Source organism: Arachis ipaensis, chromosome B6, assembly GCF_059453495.1.
Source record: "Arachis ipaensis isolate K30076 ecotype BB chromosome B6, ASM5945349v1, whole genome shotgun sequence".
NCBI lineage: Eukaryota > Viridiplantae > Streptophyta > Magnoliopsida > Fabales > Fabaceae > Arachis > Arachis ipaensis.
In genome coordinates, this window is record NC_142441.1 from 111053697 (window position 1) to 111069388 (window position 15692).

Below are 15692 nucleotides of genomic sequence, written 5' to 3' on the forward strand. Positions count from 1 at the left end.
CATGATCGAGAACCGACAGATGAATAGCCGTGCCGTGACAGGGTGCGTGAGCATATTATTCACTGAGAGGAGGGGATGTAGCCACTGACAACGGTGATGCCCTTGCATAAAGCCAGCCATGGAAAGGAGTAATACTGATTGGATGAAGATAGCAGGAAAGCAGAGGTTCAGAGGAACGAAAGTATCTCCATTCGCTTATCTGAAATTCCTACCAATGATTTACATAAGTACCTCTATCCCTATCTTATTAATTATTATTCGAAAACACCATTATCACTTTATATCTGCCTGACTGAGATTTACAAGGTGACCATAGCTTGCTTCATACCAACAATCTCCGTGGGATTCGACCCTTACTCACGTAAGGTATTACTTGGACGACCCAGTGCACTTGCTGGTTAGTTGTATCGAAGTTGTGACAATTATGTATTGAGATCAGAGCACCAAGTTGCTCACGTTGCCGGGGATTGTTTGAGCCTGGACATCACAATTTCGTGCACCAAGTTTTTGGCGCCGTTGCCGGGGATTGTTCGAGTTTGGACAACTGACGGTTCATCTTGTTGCTCAGATTAGGTAATTTTCTTTTTGTTTTCTTTTCAAAAATTTTTCAAAAATATTTCAAAATTTTCTCACTTGTTTTCGAAAAAAAAATACAAAAAAAATTAGAAAATCATAAAAATCAAAAATATTTTGTGTTTCTTGTTTGAGTCTTGAGTCATGTTATAAGTTTGGTGTCAATTGCATGTGCATCTTGCATTTTTTGAAAATTTCATGCATTCATAGTGTTCTTCATGATCTTCAAGTTGTTCTTTGTCAGTCTTCTTGTTTGATCTTGTTGTTTTCCTTGTTTTGTGTCTTTTCTTGTTTTACATGTACATTTTTTATTTATTAGAGTCTAAACATGAAAGATTTCTAAGTTTGGTGTCTTGCATGTTTTCTTTGCATTAAAAAAAATCTTTTCAAAAATATGTTCTTGATGTTCATCATGATATTCAACGTGTTCTTGGTGTTCATCTTGACATTCATAGCATTCTTGCACACATTCATAGTTTTGATCTAAAATTGCCATGCATTGCATTATTTTTCTTGTTTTTCTCTCTCATCATAAAAATTCAAAAATAAAAAAAAATATCTTTCCCTTTTTCTCTCATCAAATTCGAAAATTTGGATTGACTTTTTCAAAAATTTTTAAAATCAAGTTGTTTCTTATGAGTCAAATCAAATTTTCAATTTGAAAATCTTATCTTTTTCAAAATCTTTTTCAAAAAAAAAAATCAAATCTTTTTCAAAATTATTAGTTATTTTCGAAAATTCCAAAAATATTTTTCAAAAATCTTTTTCTTATTTTTATATAAAATTTTCGAAAATAACTAATTAATTAATGTTTTGATTCAAAAATTTCAAGTTTGTTACTTGCTTGTTAAGAAAGATTCAAACTTTGAGTTCTAGAATCATATCTTGTGATTTCTTGTGAATCAAGTCATTAATTGTGATTTTAAAAATCAAATCTTTTTCAAAAACTAATTTCTATCATATCTTTTCAAAAATATCTTCTTATCTTATCTTTTTCAAAAATATCTTTTCAAAATATCTTTTCTAACTTCCTAACTTCTTATCTTTTCAAAATTGGTTTTCAAAATTTGTTTCAACTAACTAACTAACTTTTTGTTTGTTTCTTAACTTTTTCAAAACTACCTAACTAACTCTCTCTCTCTAATTTTCGAAAATATCTTCCCTCCTTTTCAAAAAAAAAAATTTTCTTTTTAACTAATTATTTTTATTTTTATTTTTTATTTTAAAATTTTTTTCGAAAAATTACTAACCTTTTTCAAAAACTATTTTCAAAAATCACTAACTCTTTTTCAAAAAAATTATTTTCGAAATTTCCCCTCTTTCACCTTATTCTATTTGTTTATTCATCCACTAACATCTCTCCCTCACAAAAAAAAAAAAAAAGAGGATATCTATTATTATTATTTTTCTGCGCCCTCTTCTTTGTCATATGAGCAGGAGCAAGGACAAGAACATTCTTGTTGAAGCAGATCCAGAACCTGAAAGGACTCTAAAGAGGAAACTAAGAGAAGCTGAATTACAACAAACCAGCAAGCACCTGTCAGAAATTATCAAACAAGAAAAGAAAATGGCAGCTGAAAATAATAATAATGCAAGGAGAATGCTTGGTGACTTTACTGCACCTAATTCCAATTTACATGGAAGAAGCATCTCCATTCCTGCCATTGGAGCAAACAACTTTGAGCTGAAACCTCAATTAGTTTTTCTGATGCAGCAGAACTGCAAGTTTCATGGACTTCCATCTGAAGACCCTTTTTAGTTCTTAACTGAATTCTTGCAGATATGTGATACTGTAAAGACTAATGGAGTAGATCCTAAAGTCTACAGGCTCATGCTTTTCCCTTTTTGCTGTAAGAGACAGAGCTAGACTCTAGTTGGATTCTCAACCTAAGAATAGCCTGAACTCATGGGATAAGCTGAGTAAAAGGATCACTGAAATCCCTCCTAGTACTCTCCCAAGCAATACAGAAGAGAACCCAAAAGGAGAGTGCAAGGCCATTGACATAAGCACCATGGCCGAACCTGTGAGGAGAGGAGAGGACGTGAATCCCAAGGAGGAAGACCTCCTGGGACATCCAGTGATCAATAAGGAGCTTCCCTCTGAGGAACCAAAGGACTCTGAGGCTCATCTAGAGACCATAGAGATTCCATTGAACCTCCTTATACCCTTCATGAGCTCTGATGAGTATTCCTCTTCTGAAGAGAATGAGGATGTTACTGAAGAGCAAACTGCCAAGTTTCTTGGTGCAATCATGAAGCAAAATGCCAAATTATTTGGCATTGATACTTGGGAAGTTGAACCTCCCTTGTTCATCAATGAACTAAGTGATCTGGATCAACTGACATTGTCTCAGAAGAGACAGGATCCTGGAAAGTTCGTAATACCCTGTACCATAGGCACCATGATCTTTAAGGCTCTGTGTGACCTTGGTTCAGGAATAAACCTCATGCCCCTCTCTGTAATAGAGAAACTGGGAATCTATGGGGTGCAAGCTGCTAAAATCTTATTAGAGATGGCAGACAGCTCAAGAAAACAGGCTTATGGACAAGTAGAGGACGTGTTAGTAAAGGTTGAAGGCCTTTACATCCCTGCTGATTTCATAGTCCTGGATACTGGAAAGGAAGAGGATGAATCCATCATCCTAGGAAGACCTTTCCTGGCCACAGCAAGAGCTGTGATTGATGTTGAGAGAGGTGAAATATTCCTTCAATGGAATGAGAACTCCCTTGTGTTTAAAACTCAAGGATCTCCCTCTGCAACCATGGAGAGGAAGCAGAAAAAGCTTCTCTCCAAGCAGAGTCAACCAGAGCCCCCACAGTCAAACTCCAAGTTTGGTGTTGGGAGGCCACAACCAAACTCTAAGTTTGGTGTTGAACTCCCATATCCAAACTCTAAGTTTGGTGTTGGAGAGTCTCAACAAAGCTCTGCACATCTGTGAGGCTCCATGAGAGCCCACTGTCAAGCTATTGACATTAAAGAAGCGCTTGTTGGGAGGCAACCCAATGTTTATTTATCTAACTATATTTTTCTTAGTTATGTGTCTTTATAGGTTCATGATCATGAGGAGTCACAAAATAAATATAAAAATTGAAAACGGAATCAAAAACAGCAGAAGAAAAATCACACCCTAGAGGAGCATCTGTCTGGCGTTCAAACGCCAGAATAGAGCATAGTTCTGGCGCTGAACGCCCAGAATGGGAGCATCCTGGCGCTGAACGCCCAGAACAAGCATGGTTCTGGCGTTCAACGCCCAGAACAAGCATGGTTCTGGCGTTCAACGCCAGAAATGGCAGCAAAGGGGCGTTGAACGCCCAAAATGGGCACCAACCTGGCGCTGAACGCCCAGAGTTGTGTGCAAGGGCATTTTACATGCCTAAATTGGTGCAGGGATGTAAATGCCTTGACACCTCAGGATCTGTGGACCCCACAGGATCATCTCAGGATCTGTGGACCCCACAGGATCCCCACCTACCTCATCATCTCTCTTTCCATTCATGATCATCCCTTCTTTTTTTCCATTTACCACTCACATCCATACACCCACTACCTTCAAAAATTCAATATCTCTCTCCCACCCAATCCCACCCATATGGCCGAATACACACTCCCATCCATCTCCTCCATATCTTCTTCTTATTCTTCTATTCTTTCTTCTTTTGCTCGAGGGCAAGCAACATTCTAAGTTTGGTGTGGTAAAAGCATAGCTTTTTTGTTTTTTCCATAACCATTGATGGCACCTAAGGCCAGAGAAACCTCTAGAAAGAGGAAAGGGAAGACAAAAGCTTCCATCAAGGGTCTATAGCTCAGTGGTAGAACATTTGACTGCAAATCAAGAGATCCCTGAGATACCTCAAGGGATACATTTTCTTCCACACAATTATTGGAAGCAGCTAAGGGTGGAACATCAAGAGCACTCCATCATCCTTCATGAAATCAGAGAAGATCTAAAAGCACTGAAGGAGGAGCAACAAAGGCAAGGAAGAGACATAGAAGAGCTCAAGGACATCATTGATTCCTCAAGAAGAAAATGCCACCATCACTAAGGTGGATTCATTCCTTGTTCTTAATTCTTCTGCTTTTCGTTTTCTATGTTATGTGCTTATCTATGTTTGTGTCTTCATTACATGATCATTAGTAGTTAGTAACTTTGTCTTAAGGTTATAAATGTCCTATGAATCCATCACCTCTCTTAAATGAAAAATGTTTTAATTCAAAAGAACAAGAAGTACATGAGTTTCGAATTTATCCTTGAACTTAGTTTAATTATATTGATGTGGTGACAATGCTTCTTGTTTTCTGAATGTATGCTTGAACAGTGCATATGTCTTTTGAAGTTGTTGTTTAAGAATGTTAAATATGTTGGCTCTTGAAAGGATGATGACTAGGAGACATGTTATTTGATAATCTGAAAAATCATAAAAATGATTCTTGAAGCAAGAAAAAGCAGCAAAGAACAAAGCTTGCAAAAAAAAAAAAAAAGGCGAAAAAAAAATAGAAAGAAAAAGAAAAAGCAAGCAGAAAAAGCCAAAGCTCTTAAAACCAAAAGGCAAGGGCAATTAAAAAGGATCCCAAGGCTTTGAGCATCAGTGGATAAGAGGGCCTAAAGGAATAAAATCCTGGTCTAAGCGGCTAAACCAAGCTGTCCCTAACCATGTGCTTGTGGCGTGTAGGTGTCAAGTGAAAACTTGAGACTGAGCGGTTAAAGTCAAGGTCCAAAGCAAAAGAAGAGTGTGCTTAAAAACCCTGGACACCTCTAATTGGGGACTTTAGCAAAGCTGAGTCACAATCTGAAAAGGTTCACCCAATTATGTGTCTGTGGCATTTATGTATCCGGTGGTAATACTGGAAAACAAAATGCTTAGGGCCACGGCCAAGACTCATAAAGAAGCTGTGTTCAAGAATCATCATACTGAACTAAGAGAGTCAATAACACTATTCGAAATCTGAAGTTCCTATAGATGCCAATCATTCTGAGTCTCAATGGATAAAGTGAGATGCCAAAACTATTCAAGAGGCAAAAAGCTATAAGTCCCGCTCATATGATTGAAGCTCTGTGTCATTGATAGTTTGGAATTTATAGTATATTCTATTCTTTTTATCCTATTTTGATTTTCAGTTGCTTGGGGACAAGCAACAATTTAAGTTTGGTGTTGTGATGAGCGGATAATTTATACGCTTTTTGACATTGTTTTTAGTATGTTTTTAGTAGGATCTAGTTACTTTTAGGGATGTTTTTAATAGATTTTGTGTTAAATTCACATTTCTGGACTTTACTATGAGTTTGTGTATTTTTCTGTGATTTCAGGTATTTTCTGGCTGAAATTGAGGGACGTGAGCAGAAATCAGATTCAGAGGTTGAAAAAGGACTGCTGATGCTGTTGGATTCTGACCTCCCTGCACTCAAAGTGGATTTTCTGGAGCTACAGAACTCGAAATGGCGCGCTTCCAATTGCGTTGGAAAGTAGACATCCAGGGCTTTCCAACAATATATAATAGTCCATACTTTGGCCAAGAATTGACGACGTAAACTGGCGTTCAACGCCAGCTTTCTACCCAAATCTGGCGTCCAGCGCCAGAAAAGGATCCAAAACCAGAGTTGAACGCCCAAACTGGCACAAAAACTGGCGTTCAACTCCACAAATGGCCTCTGCACATGCAACACTTAAGCTCAGCCCAAACACACACCAAGTGGGCCCCGGAAGTGGATTTATACATCAAATACTTACTCATGTAAACCCTAGTAGCTAGTTTATTATAAATAGGACCTCTTACTATTGTATTAGGCATCTTTGGATTACCTTATGATCCTTTGATCACGTTTTAGGGGGCTGGCCATCTCGGCCATGCCTGGACCTTCACTTATGTATTTTTAACGGTAGAGTTTCTACACTCCATAGATTAAGGTGTGGAGCTCTGCTGTCCCTCAAAGATTAATGCAAAGTACTACTGTTTTCTATTCAATTCATCTTATTTCGCTTCTAAGATATCCATTCGCACCCAAGAACGTGATGAAGGTGATGATTATGTGTGACGCTCATCACCATTCTCCCTTATGAACGCGTGCCTGACAAACACTTCTGTTCTACATGAAATAAGCTAGAATGAGTATCTCTTAGATCTCCTAACCAGAATCTTCGTGGCGTAAGCTAGAATGATGGCGGCATTCAAGAGAATCCGGAAAGTCTAAACCTTGTCTGTGGTATTCTGAGTAGGATTCAATGATTGAATGACTGTGACGAGCTTCAAACTCGCGATTGTTGGGCGTTAGTGACAGACGCAAAAGGAGGGTGAATCCTATTCCAGCATGATCGAGAACCGACAGATGAATAGCCGTGCCGTGACAGGGTGCGTGAACATATTATTCACTGAGAGGAGGGGATGTAGCCACTGACAACGGTGATGCCCTTGCATAAAGCCAGCCATGGAAAGGAGTAAGACTGATTGGATGAAGATAGCAGGAAAGCAGAGGTTCAGAGGAACGAAAGTATCTCCATTCGCTTATCTGAAATTCCTACCAATGATTTACATAAGTACCTCTATCCCTATCTTATTAATTATTATTCGAAAACACCATTATCCATTTATATCTGCCTGACTGAGATTTACAAGGTGACCATAGCTTGCTTCATACCAACAATCTCCGTGGGATTCGACCCTTACTCACGTAAGGTATTACTTGGACGACCCAGTGCACTTGCTGGTTAGTGGTACGAGTTGTGAAAAGTGTGATTCACAATTTGTGCACCAGTCTCCCTTCGATATCCAATCCATATATCCCGAGTGGTTCAACCTAGTGCCAGAGCCCATTTTAAGACCCAGAACTTTTGGAGAATCTTATTATGAGTCAATTTCAATTTATTTATTCATTAAAGACTTTAATTTCAGAAATAATTTTTATTAAAGCTAATTAAATCAAGTTTTGATAATTAAATTAGAATTTATCTAATTTTATAATTATTGAATAATTTCTATTTTTAAATTATAAAGTTTAATAATTATAAAATAATAAGAATTTTATATGATTTGATTTAAATAATAGAGATTTGGAGTTTAATACCTTCATTTTTATAAATAAAAAAATTAATGAAATTATCTCTAATTATTGAATTAGAATATTTATTTGAAAATAATTTGAAAGTTAATAATTAAATAGTATTTTTATAAATATTAGTGTTGGATTAAAATTGGTTTTTATTTACTATATTATCCACATTTTTATTTGAAATTATCAACCTACTTTATCCATTTTTAATTCAAAAAAACCCTAACCCTAATTTCATTACACACAACACACTCCCTCACCCTTTTATCAAACATAGCTGCCACCCCCAAAACCCCCCTTCCTCACTCTCAACACACACACACACACATATACACACAGCAGAGGAAGAGAGGGAGAACAAAAAAGGGAAAGACGAGAAGAGAGGGAGATGGAGAGGTAGGTAGTCTTGCCACTGTCATCACTGCTGTACCATCGAAAGGGGAGAGCCCGCAGAGAGAGCTCGTATTGAGAGAAGAGGAACCATGGACCGCCGCGTCTTGTCCAGGCGTCGCTGTCATCGTGGTCACCGAGAAGGAGGACGGCGCACGAGGAAGAGAGGGCTACGGTCACCCTCATCGCCGTTTGTGTTTGGCCGTCGCCACTGCCACACCCTCTATCAGTGCTGCTGCACGCGAGGTGAAGGAGCTCATCCTCGCCATTTTGTGATAGTCGGGTCTTTTATCTACTTGTGGTAGTCGGGTCTTTTATCTTCCCTACTAACTTTGTGATATTGGATATGGAAGAGGACAAGAATGCATCCATCATTCTTGGAAGACCCTGATAAACCCCGATTTCGTGGTTTATCTTGTGCTTAATTTAAGGGATTTTATCACCTTTTCTCACATTTATTTAATGAAATAGCATGGTTTTAAGATTCTCCCTTGATTTTTGCTTAAGTGTAAAAACATGCTTTTTAGGCCCTAAATTAGTAATTTTGATTCACTTTAATTCCATTCGATGCCTTGATGTGTGTGTTGAGTAATTTCAGGTTATAAGGCAAGCATTGGATGGGAGAAGTGAGTAGAAAATTATACAAAGGGGAGAATGCATGAAGAAACAAATATTGGGAGTGCATCAAAGGACGCGCACGGGCACAAGGCACGCACGCGCAAAAAAGGGATCTCGCCCATGGACGCGCACGCGTACATGTCGCTTCCGCGCGGATGGAGAAATTGCCAATCGACGTGTACGCGCACAGAAAACCCTTCTTAGCCACAGGAAGAGCTCTCATTGATGTACAGAAGGGTTAAGTAACTCTAAAAGTCAATGAAGAGGAGATTGTGATAGATGTTTTAGAGGCCTTGCAACATCCGGATGATTCTGAAGGATGCATGAGGATTGACATTATTGAACCTCTGGTTGATGAAGCATTTGAAGCCGGAAAGCCTAAAGATGACCTGGACACTTCCCCTGAAGACACTCTGCTTGAAGTTGATGAACCAGCACCTCAGAGGGAGAAGCTTGGCACGCCCAATACTGAGGAAGGACCCCCTAAACCCGAGTTGAAGCCTTTGCCTCCATCCGTGAAATATGCATTCCTAGGTAACAAAGACACTTATTCAGTGATCATAAGTTCCTCCGTGAGACAGGAGGAAGAGGAGGCGCTGATTCAGGTGCTCAAGAGTCATAAAACATCTCTTGGATGGACCATTAGTGACTTAAAAGGGATCACTCCAACCAAGTGTAAGCACAAGATCTTACTTGAGGATGATGCTAAACCAGTTGTGCAACCACAGAGGCAACTGAATCTAACCATGAAAGAGGTGGTCCAGAAGGAACTTATGAAGCTTTGGGAAGCCGGGATCATTTACCCTATTTTTAGTAGCCCATGGTGAGTCCAGTATAAGTGGTTCCCAAGAAGGGGGGGCATGACAGTGATTTAAAATGAAAGGAATGAGCTTATTCCCATAAGAACTGTCACAGGATAGCGCATGTGTATTGACTTTAGGAGGCTCGATAACGCTACAAGGAAAGACCACTTTCCTCTACCTTTCATTGATCAGATGCTTGAGAGGCTCGCCGGCTATGCCTTCTATTGATTTTTATATGGATACTCTAGATAAAATCATATCGCAGTAAACCCTCAAGACCAGGAGAAGACAGTGTTCACTTGTCCCTTTGGAGTATTTGCTTACCGAAGGATGCCGTTTGGACTCTGTAATGCCCTAGCAACTTTTTAAAGGTGTATGCTTTCTATTTTTTCAATCATGGTTGAAAAGTTCATTGAGGTATTTATGGATGACTTCTTTGTTTTTGGTGATTCTTTTAATTCTTGCCTTAAGCATCTAGCCTTGGTCTTGAAACAGTGTCAAGAAACAAAACTTGTTTTGAAATGAAAAAAATGTATTTTATGGTAACTGAGGAAATTGTTCTTGGTCACCGGATTTCAAACAAGGGAATAGATGTTGATAAAGCCAAGGTGGAAGTAATTAAAAAATTACCACCACCCGCTAATGTTAAGGCAATAAGAAGTTTCTTAGGACATGCATGATTTTACAGGAGGTTTATAAAGGATTTTTCCAAGATTATGAAACCTCTGAGCAACCTATTGGTTGCTGACACTCCTTTTGTTTTGGACAAAGAATGCCTGCAAGCCTTTGAAAATTTAAAAGCAAAGCTTCTCTCTGCACCCATTATTGCCCCTCCCAACTGGGAATTACCATCTGAACTAAAGTGTGATGCCAGTGATTATGCAATAGGGGCTGTCTTGGGATAGAGACAAGACAAGCTTCTTCACGTCATTTATTATGCCGGTCATGTTTTGAATGACGTGCAAAAGAATTATACCACTATAGAAAAATAATTACTAGTTGTTATCTATGCAATTGATAAGTTTAAATCTTACTTAATTGGTTCCAAGGTTATTGTTTATACTGACCATGCTTCTCTTAAGTACTTTCTAACCCAGCAGGACTCTAAACTAAGATTGATCAGGTGGGTACTACTTCTTCTTCAGGAATTTGACATTGTGATTAGAGACAGGAAAGGGTCAGAAAACCAAGTAGCTGATCATCTGTCCAGGATTGAGCCTGAAGAAGGAACGCTACCCCGCATTGTTGTAACTAAGATCTTCCCAGATGAGTACCTCTTCATGATCCAGAAGTCTCCATGATTTGCAGACATTGCAAACTATATGGCCATGAGGTTCATCCCTAAGGAGTACACTAAGCCACAAGTTAGAAAGCTTTTACATGATGCTAAGTATTACTTATGGGATGAACCCTACATTTTCAAGAGATGCTCGGATAGGATGATTTGTGTCTCAGATGAGAAAGCACAGCAGATCTTCTAGCATTGTCATAGTTCCGAGTATGGAGTCCACTTTTGTAGAGAAAGAACAATCACCAAGGTCCTTTAGAGTGGGTTTTACTGGCCGACCCACTTCAGAGACTCACGAGAATTTGTAAGAAACTGTGACAAGTGTCAAAGAGCTGGGAATCTTCCCCACAATCTTGAAATGCCACAGCAAGAGACTCTAGAGATTAAACTATTCGATGTATGGGGGATAGATTTCATGGACCTTTTCCTCCCTTATACTCAACACATACATCTTGGTGGTAGTAGATTATGTGTCCAAATGGGTGGAAACAATAGCGTCACCCAATAATGACACCAGAGTCGTACTGAACTTCTTGCAGAGATACATTTTTAGCAGGTTTGGTGTCCCAAAGACACTGATCAGTGATGGGGACAGTCATTTCTGTAATAAACAACTGGACTCACTTCTGCAAAGATATGGAGTCCATCATAAAGTGGCAACCCCCTATCATCCAGAGACAAATAGACAGACTGAGGTTTCAAATAGGTAACTCAAGAAGATCTTAGAGAAGACAATGAGCATCTCAAGGAAGGACTGGACAAGGAGACTTGATGATGCTCTCTGAGCGTACAAGATAGCTTTCAAGGCCCCCATTGGAATGTCTCCATACTAGTTAGTTTATGGTAAGGTTTGTCATTTGTCAGTGGAGTTGGAGCACAGAGCATATTTGGCAACAACGTTCCTGAACTTTGATTCCAAAGCTGCAGGAGAGAAACGTTGCTCAAGCTGAATGAGCTTGATGAGTCCAATCACTCTGCATATGAAAACGCCAAGCTCTACAAGGAAAGGGCCAAAAAGTGGCATGACAGAAAGATAGCATCAAGAGTATTTGAGTCTGGCTAGATGGTTTTACTATTCAATTCTCGGCTTAAGCTCTTTCTTGGGAAGCTTAAGTCTAGATGGTCAGAACCCTTTGTGGCCACTGGAATGTCACCCTATGGTCATGTGGAACTTCAAGATAGGAATTCAGACAGCAAATTCATAGTCAATAGCCAGCGGGTGAAGCATTATCTTGGAGATGAGATTCATCGCCAGAGATCCACCCATCTGCTGACATAGCAATTGTGAATGTCAAACTAATGACAGTAAAGAAGCGCTTGTTGGGAGGCAATCCAGCCATAAGTATCCTTTGGTTTGTTTTAATTTGATTTCAGTTTTATTTTAGTTTGATTTGATTTCATTTTATTTTTCATTGATTTTCATAGTTTTCCTAATTTTTCCAATGTTTGTGGTCATGTACAGCACTCAAAATAGGGACAGCAAAATTCAGACAGAAGAACAGAACACCCTGAAGACAACATGCTGGGGGCGCTAAACACCGAAGAGGGCGTTTAGCACCAGCAGAGGAGTTTTGAATGGGGCATTTGACGCCCCAAATGAGCGTTCCAACTCGAAAAGTAACCACTGGGGCATTTCACGTCCATAATGGGCGTTTAACACCACCAAGGATAAAAAAAAAGAAGGGGGGACTGCGGGCATTTAACGCCAGCAGTGGCATTTCATGCCAGAAAGGGGACAAAGCCATCTCCACTTGGGCGCTAAATGCCAGGGAGGGCGTTTAGTGCCACCAGGGGGGTCAATTTCCTACCAAATCTCTTAAATTCCACTCATATCTTTTCATATCATATCTTTTTTATTTTATCCCCTCCTTCCTGTTTCACTACTCATTCTCATGCATCAAACTCTCTTTATGTCCCTATTATTTTTATACCGTATCTCCACATAATCTACTCATATCTTTGCATATCATCTCACCATTAGGCAAAAATTCACTCCATTTTCTCTTCCCCCCCCCATGACCGAAATTGCACCCCCACCCCTATAAATATCACTTCAATTCTCACCTCTCCTCACCCCTTCATTCTACTTTTCATTCTCCCTTTTATCTCACCCTTTTTCTTTCTATTCTCTCTTCTCTTTGCTCAAGGATGAGCAAACGTTTTAAGTTTGGTGTTGGAGCGCTCTGCTTTTCACTCTCCTCACACTCTCTATGGCACAAAAAGTTGGTGAATTATCTTTAAGGAAAAGGAAGAAAAAGACTCCCTCTACAATCCCACATGAGCTCCACCGGTTCTACACTAAGCTTCACGAGGATCACTACTACAAGATTGTAGCAAAAAGAAGGTGATACCGGAGGTGAAGTTCAAATTGAAAGCTGACGAGTATCCTAAAATTCAAGAACAAATTTGAAGCAGGGGTTGGGAAATTCTGGCCAACCCTGTAACTGAAGTCAGAGTTCTGAAGGTCAGAGAGTTCTATGCAAACCTGTGGATAATGGACAAGCACAAGAATGAGCATTCAAAGTTCAAGACTTGGCCCACCATGGTTTGAGGAAAGACCCTACAGTTTGGAATGGGAAGAGTGAGGGAGATACTTCAGCTGCCTCCATCTAGAGATGACCCTCACTCTTATAATAGGAGAGTCATAGCTGATCTGAGGTTATATCAAGTCCTTAAGGATATATGCCTTCCAGGAACACAGTGGAGGAAGGATGCCAAGGGCTGGCCATACCAGCTGAGAAGGAATGATCTGAAGCCAGTTGCTAGAGGATGGCTGGAGTTTATTCAACACTCTATCCTCTCCACTAGTAATCGGTCTGAGGTTACTGTGAGGTGAGATGTGATGATTCACTGCATTATGCTTGGCAATGAGGTGGAAGTTCATCAAATGATCACTCTAGAGATATACAACATCGCAACAAAAACCTCAACCATCTCTAGATTAGCCTTCCCTCACCTCATCTCCCGCTTATGTTAGGCAGCCAATGTCCAAATTGATATAGATATGCTTATTGTAGTGGATAGCCCAATCACTAAGAAGAGTATGGAGTACACTCAAAAAATTGGCCAAGCACCACCTCAGAAGCCGATTTCCCCTCCTCAAAAGAGGCAGCCTAAACTACCTGCAGGATAGGATCTCCCTCCACACGAGTATTGGACTCAGCTAGCAGTATCCATCGGACAGTTGATATCCACTATGGATCAGCTGAAACAGAAGCACCAGAGCTAGTCCACCATCCTCCATAAGTTGACAGAGGAACAACAGAAGCAGGGGCGTGAGCTGGAAGAACTGAAGCACCAGAGAAGGTTCCCTGAAGGAAGCAACAGCCACTATGACTGAGGTGGTTGAGTTTCACTCTCCTCCCACTACAAGAAAATGAAGCATTTGTAACAAAAATTAGTTATAGTTACAAAATAAGAATTTTTTGTAACAACATGATTTCTTTTGTTATAAATTGTGTTGATTTTTTTAACAAAATGATATTTTGTTGCAAAAAATTTATAATGTTTTGTAACAAAAAATTAAGCTATTGCAAAAGTTCAAAATATTTTGTAACAAAAAATTAATTTTTCACAAAATTCAGTATTAAAAATTTTTTGTAACTAAAAAAGATTTTGTTTAAAGATGTTAAAACCTTTAGTGTTAAAAAAAATTATTTATATAATTTTTTGTATAGTAATTTTTTTTCAAAACTTTAGTTTTTCTAAAATATTGGTTTTGATAATTAAGTATTTTTTATAAATATTAAAAATTAATTGATTAATTCTAAAAAATTGTAAAAAATATCTTTTAATCTTTTAAAAAAATTAATAAATTTAATCTTTATTAATAATAAATTTTTTAAAAAATTAATATATCTAATATCTATTAGAAATCAACTCTGAATTCTTATTAGAAATTAATTTCTCAAATAAAAAATATTTAATAGTAAAATATATTTGTTGATAATTTTATTTTTAAAAAATTATTTTTTTAAAGGTAATTAAATTAAATTTTATGATACTTTGAGTTCAAAATCTATTAGGATTTATAAATTTTTTTAAAATAATTGAGTATTTTCATATTAAGAATTTAAAGTTTTATTAACTAAAAAAATTAAAATTTTATACAATTTAAATTGAATAATTGAAAGTTTTGATTAATTTTATGAATTAAAAAAAGTTATTTATTTATCTCTAATTTTAAATTAAAATATTAAATTAAAAATAATTTATAAATTTAAAAAATAAATACTATTTTTAAAATTAATTATATTAAATTTAATTTAATTTTTAATTAATCTCTAACCAAACCCTAATCTCCAAATTAAAATCCTAATTTTACCTCTAAGAACCCTAACATTACTTCTTCGGTTCTTCCCACAGCCCCCCCACACACACACACTAAAATAACAAAGAAAGAAAGGAAAAGGGAAGACAGTGAGATGCGACAGAAGAGAAGAGGGGAGGCGGCTGTCCCACGCCGGCATAGTGCCTCACCGTCCGTGAAGTCACATGTCTTCGTCTCACCGCCGCCGAATGCCTACTGTTGTCCAAGCTTGGCCGTCGAGGAGAGAGAGAGCAAGCATGAGTAGGGAGCTGCTGTCACGTTCCATCGCCATTGTGGTGGTCCGCGTCGCCATTGTCACCGTGAGCTACCACTGCATGCACCGTCACCACTGCTGACGGTCCATCAACATCGCCGTTCGTTCCAGTCACCATTGCTCCCGTCGTCGCTAGATCTGTCACTACCGTTGAACCTGTCGCCGTCGCCATGCACACCATCACCGGGAGAGGACCAAAATGCGATGAGGAGAAGAAGCTGGTTTTCGCTGTCGCCAGGAGAAGGAACCAGCATCTAGTCCCTTAGCTGGTGGTTGTTATCGTCTTCGGTCATCAGTTGGTCAGCTTCCTTCACCGTCAGTTAGTCCCTGGAGTGAGATTCCTTCGGCCATATTCTTTTTTTTTTCAATTTTATTGCTATAAATCATCGTTGTG